This window comes from Apteryx rowi, unplaced genomic scaffold (genome assembly GCF_003343035.1).
Source record: "Apteryx rowi isolate R43461 unplaced genomic scaffold, aptRow1 scaffold_38, whole genome shotgun sequence".
Taxonomy (NCBI): Eukaryota; Metazoa; Chordata; class Aves; order Apterygiformes; family Apterygidae; genus Apteryx; species Apteryx rowi.
This window is the reverse complement of record NW_020450307.1, coordinates 4,228,605-4,234,822: the sequence shown is the minus strand read 5'-3', so window position 1 is coordinate 4,234,822 and position 6,218 is coordinate 4,228,605.

Sequence of the window (6,218 nt, the reverse complement as noted above, 5' to 3'; positions counted from 1 at the left end):
AACGGCTCCGTGCCCCGGCCCAGCTGAACGGGAACGACAGCAGCGCGCTACCCCGCAGCGAGCGCGCGGCCTGGCGCTCGAGCTCTAAGGCCACCACAGGCCCCTCCCTCGCACTTCTCGGTGGGTCTTCCGGCTCCCCTCCGGACGCCCCCGAGACAACAAACCCACCAAGACCACCACCCGGCAGAAGCCCAGCTCCACACTCTGCCCGGGCAATCGTTACATGGCCCCGTTCCAAGCGAACTACGAGAAAGAAAGGGGGCTGCCGGCAACTTCCATACAGGCCGGCTCCCGAGACAGCCACCCAGAGGAGTGCCGGCCACACCTTCACCTCAGGACTGCCGGAGGGGCTGCCCTTCTTGCCCTTACCTGCCGCAGACGCAGGGTCCTCCTCCGAGAGCACGTCTGCGCAGAAGGCCTGAGGTTTTGCTGGGTAACCCTTCTTGTTTGTCCTTTTTCTTTTTGCCTTTTTTCTTTTCTTGTTCTGAAATTAGGGATACTGTCAAAGGCAAATGTTAATGGAAATCTTCTGGTCTGTCTAGTTATTTTATACATTTAAAATAGAAATTCTACTGCTGTTTATTATTTTTAAAGATTGTCACCACAACCTGTCCCCCTCTTTTCTCAGTTAAATCCAAGGATACATGACCCCATCTCCCTCCTTAGTAGTTCCTGTTAAAATCTGCTCATTTGTCTCTTCTCAGCAATTTCCTTCAGAACTTTTTTCCCCTCATAGGTTCCTGTCAAACCTTGTTCCCCACAGCTCCCCCCAGTTATTCCCCCATAGTTCCTGACACCATCTCTTCCTTCAGTGCTTCCTCTTAAATCCATAGCTTTGTTTCAACCTGCAGAGCTTCCTTTAATTATCTTTCCCTCTGTCTCCCCTCAACAATTCCCATAAAAAGCCTGTCCCCCTCACTCCTCTAAGAAATTCCGGCCAAAATCTTTCCTGTTCTGTCCCCTCAGCAGTTCCTGCCAAAACTTCCACCCATGTCTCCCCTCAGCAATTCCTGCCAAAACCACTTCCCCTGTCTACTCTCAGCAATTCCCTATAAAACTTGGCCCTGTTTCTCCCCTCACAGCTTCCTGCCAAGCTCTGTTCCCTACAGCTCCCCTCTGATTCCCACATAGTCCCTCGCACCATCTCTTCCCTCAGCACTTCCCATAAGCCTTCCCTGTCCCTTCTCTCAGCAGTTCCCACAGAAAAACCTTTACTCCCCTCTTCCCTCAGAGATTCCTGCCAAAACTTATCCCCTTTTCTCCCCTCAGCACTTCCAACCAAACCCTCTCCCTGTCCCTCCTCTCAGCAATCCCAACAAAAAGTCTTTTCTCCTCTCTCCCCTCAGAGATTCCTGCCAAAACTTCCCCCATCTCTCCCCTCAGTAATTTCTGCCAAAACCACTTCCCTGTCTCCTCTCAGAAGTTACCTACAAAACCTGGCCCTGCTTCTCCCCTCACAGCTTTCCACTGAATCCTGTTCCCCACAGCTTCCCTCAGAAATTCCCACCTATTCTTTGGTGCCATCTCTTCCTTCAGTGCTTCCTTGCAATTCCCCATCCTCGTGTCACCCCTCAGAGCTTCCTGCAAACACCTTTCCCTCTCTCTCCCCTCAGCGATTCCCACAGAAAAAGTGTCCTCCTCTCTCCCCTCAGAGGTTCCCGCCAAAACCTCCTCCTCTGGCAGCGCCTCCCCTCACACCTGTCACGCGCCTCTGGCAGCGCCTCCCCTCACGCCTGTCGCCGCGCGCCTCGCGCCCTTCGCTCCCCTCGCCTCCGGCGTTTTCCACCCGCCCGCTCCGCTCCACCCTGGCTCCGCTATCACGGGCCGGGTGTACGGGCCGCTGGCCCCGCTGTCTCTGGCGCGGGGCTCGTCCCCTCCCCTCTCCCGTAGTACTGGGGGAGTCGCTGCTCCCCAGGGGGCGGGCGCTCAGCCAAGTCAAGGACCGTGGTACCTCAGGTTCCCCTGTCACCTGCCCCCGCCCGGGCTCCGCCCTGTCAGCCCGCCCTTGTCAGCCGGCCTTCACCCGCCCCCGACCCGGGTGCGGCCCCCCCGGGCTGCCCCCCCCCCCCCAACATCCCCGGGATGCCCTGCCCAGGCTGCACGTGGCTCCCCATACGCCCGCTGGCTGGTCCCCTGTCTGCAGGCTTCGGCACAGGGCAGCGGCCCCCCAGCTGCAACCTCCTGCCTCCCGTCACCTTACTGTACCCTGGCTTTTTCAAGCAAGGGTCAAGCTCTTACACCTCCTTGCACCTAGTCCACCTTGCACACCATCTCATCTCTACACTCCTGGCACTAACAGGTTTCTCATGCTGTGCTGCCAGCTTCCCCCATTGGAAGCCTTTAGCTTATTTGCATTGTGGGACTCTGTGGAGCTCTCTGCAGGGCAGATGTAGGCACCAGGAACTGCTCTGAGAAGCAGCAGAGGACCTTGGATAAGTAGCCATTCTAACAAGCTACATCCGATCTGTTGTTCCACAGTGATTGCCCTTGTGCTAACTTCTTATCCCTTTGAAAATCCAAAGGGGTTATACCATGTCTCTCTGAGGGCGTGGTGGTGTGGTAGAAAACACAACTGCTTAAGGAGCCATAAGACTGCCACTACCCTGGCATAAGTTCAGAAAAACTTCACTAAATCCAGCAAAACTTTCTAAATTTCCCTTGCTGTAAATGAAAACACAGTTTAACTTGTGGGAGGTCTGAAAACTGTGCTAAGTTGATTTTCCTTTGAAAAAACACACATTCAAATGATTCTTCTAATAACCAAGCTAAATTCAAATCAAACAAATGTCAGTGACAGAAAGATTCCCCAAACCTCTAATTCTATAAAATTTCCACATCCCTAACAAGTAAATCCCTGTAAATGGGAGAGATGTCTTGATAATGGTGCAAGTTATAGAGCAATTTCTAAGAGCTGCTTATTGCTCTGAGGTGCTGAACACAGTTTGATTAAAAAAGATCAGCTAAATTCCAGTAGTTCTCCTCTATGATGGCAGTATGGCACCATCTTGTGGTTTGTTACAGTTCGTAACTTTTATTTTATTTCTCACAATCTCTTTCGGACAGGAGGACACTAAGAGATGTTACCCAGTACTGAATTCTTCCAGGTGCTGGAAACAACACAAAAACTTTCTACATCACTTTAGCATAGCTAGCTTGAGCACTGCTAGCAGTATAGCCCAACAGTGCAGAGGTAGATATTCATCAGTAACTGCAAATCAGGCCCAGTGTTCACATAACTTTATAAACAGCTCCACGTGTCCTGCAGGATAAATAGCAATACAAAATGGAAAAGCTTTTCCCTCCTCATGTCTCTGAGGAAGCATGCATTACTACTTTGGGAAGGCGTTTCACTGAGCAAACTTGACTACCTGGCCACGTCTCAAGGATCACAGGCTGAGCCTCTGCATATTAATGGTAGGTTATCATGTCACAGCGTCTCAGGCTGCAGAGACGGGTCAATGCTTATCAAGATGTGGGCAGTTTCATAAGAATATCATAATGACTTTTTTGTGACTACAGCTCGTCTAGTGTCATTTGCTCTGTTCCAGGTGCATTTACTTTCAATAGCTCTCAGCAGCTGATGTACAGGTCACTGATGGACTGCATCTATGATTATCTTTGACCGGAGAAGAGCTTAGCCAACAATAGAAGAAAGAAGAAATGACCGAAGGCAGCAGACCCAGAGATTGTTCCTGTAGAATGGAATGCTGGCAGCATTTCTGACAGAAGTCTGATGAACAGAGGGAAAGGCATTATGCTATTAACCACCAGAAAACATTAGCAGTGACCATAATCCATTCAGTCACTCAGTAATAAGCACTTGGCATGTTGCTACAAGGCAGAAAGCAAAGAGCACAATGTTCTCAGAGCCTGTATGCCTCACTTCTAAAGTCTCTGGACATTACTAGGAACAATCAAGCCCAACCAAATGGCATTTTTCATTAACACACTTTTTTTATTTTACCTGTAAGTAAGTCTGCGTGACATGTTACATGTTAAAGTCTTTTCTACTCCAAAGCCTTGGTTATTTTGTGTAAGTTTTCTTTTTAAATGGTGCCAAGAAACATAGAAACAACAACAACCAACAGACAAAATCTGCCACGTGAAAAGCAACCTTGCAAAAACAATCAGTCCCTGACACCCAGCACTCTAAATCACCCTCCACTCAACAACAACAAAGTAATTCGACAAACAAATATGACTGGTGAGGAAAGCATGTTTTAACTCTTTCAATGGTTATTTGTTAGGGAAAAGAGCGAGCTTTAGTTCTATGTTTTTCCATATGAAAAGTCTCTCTTTGATGTTTGTTTACTCTTGCTTTTGGAGCTGTTGTAAAACTTGAAGAGATAGACTGGATTTCTTGGTGTTGCGTGTGGAGGAACTACCTACAAAAGCAGCTAGTAAGCCTTACTGAAGAATAAAGGGTTCTTACTCTGACTTTGCTTTAATTGCAGTTTGATCATGATGGATGCTCTCAAAATGCTACTTTGTATAGCTCAGTTGAGCCAGCTATATAGATGTAATACTTCAACAGCACATTTGACTACTGTTCCCATAATTTAGTATTCACAGTTTCATGGTACTAACTGATGACTTGGCTATAAGCTTTCAAAATGCTACATCCCTCCATATGCTTAAAACAGGCAATTATGAACTGTTCACCTTGAAGCTGGCACAGTAGCAATGTACAGCACAGTGGCCATACATATGAGAGCTTATCAATGAAGGAGAGCGAATAGTCTGCTGTTTGAAACTCCAAGTCCATAACTGTGGTCGAAAGAGAATGGTGTGTAATAGAAGGGCCCCAGATCTCAGAATACTGAATACTTTTCAGAAATACCAGCAGTTTATTTTTGGAGGTTGCACAACCAGAACTGCGAGATCTCCACTTCAATCAGTGATCCACAGTAGATGCAATAAGAGCAGCAGCAAACAGAGGTTCCTCTAGTCACCATGCAGACAAATGACCTCACTGCTGACGTRGAGCTGCTTTCAACAGAAATGGTGATACTTTTGCCATACCTTTCCCATGTAACACTTAACATCTCTGCTTATACTGCTCAAAGAACAATCTAACTAGTAGCCATTATAGCTGTGGGGAAACTACATTGTGAAAAAAGAACCACCAAGACTTCTCTCAGAAACCAGCAAGAAGCTGACAAATAGTGGTGCTCTGGAATCTATGATGCAAGCTCTTCCTATAATACTTCTACTATCTAACTTCCAGAGTGTCCTTTACACATGATGGAAATCACGCTTAACCAATCTGATAGCCTTCTATGATGGAATGGCTGGCTGGGTAGATGAGGGGAGAGCAGTGGATGTTGTCTACCTTGACTTCAGCAAGGCTTTTGACACTGTCCCACATAACATCCTCATAGGTAAGCTCAGGAAGTGTGGATTAGATGAGTGGACAGCGAGGTGGATTGAGAACTGGTTGAATGGCACAGACAGACTGTGCTACAAAACCTTTCACCGAGCTACGCAGAATGGACATCTCCAAGTAGGTCAGTTCCTTCTTGCTCAGGGAGCTTTGGCAATGGCAAGGACTAACAGGGGCCTGCCTCATTACACTGCACAGCAGCCAACACTTTCATTGGTGCAGCTGCTCCTTCAAGGAGGTACAGATCTGGCCCATTTTGGACAGTGCTGCACTGGACAGCAGTGAATGGCCAGCTGCATAGTGTGAACATGCTGATTTGTCAGGGCCTTTCACCAGACCTTGGCAGGAACAGAAAAACCACAGTGTTGCATGTTGCAGCACAGAGGGAAAAGAGTGTCATGATAATGCTCCAGCTTGCCACGAAGGCTAATGCCTATGTTAAATATGGGCTGGAAAGAACAGCGCTCGTTAAAAGTACGAATGAAAAATTAAACAAACATGGCTGGGATGAGGGGAGGGATGATAATTTAAGTGGTTATATTTAGTAATGTAAATTCACTTTGGCTTAAACTGTATCATTTTAACTTTTTAACTTGTATGAAACAGAAGCATCCTGCAAAGTCACAGTCTGCTTTATTATCTTCCCTATGAGAGGGGAATGCTAAGATGAACCAGCTGCTGCTCGTGTTGGTAGAAACCCTAAAATTCACCACTAACTGTTCACAGCAAAAGACGGCGTAGCCCGCCCGCGGCACCTCCCCCGTACCCAACACGCCGTCACAGCGGCGCCGCGCCCGCGGCCTGCTCCGAGGCGGCGCGGGGCCCGCGGCGGCCC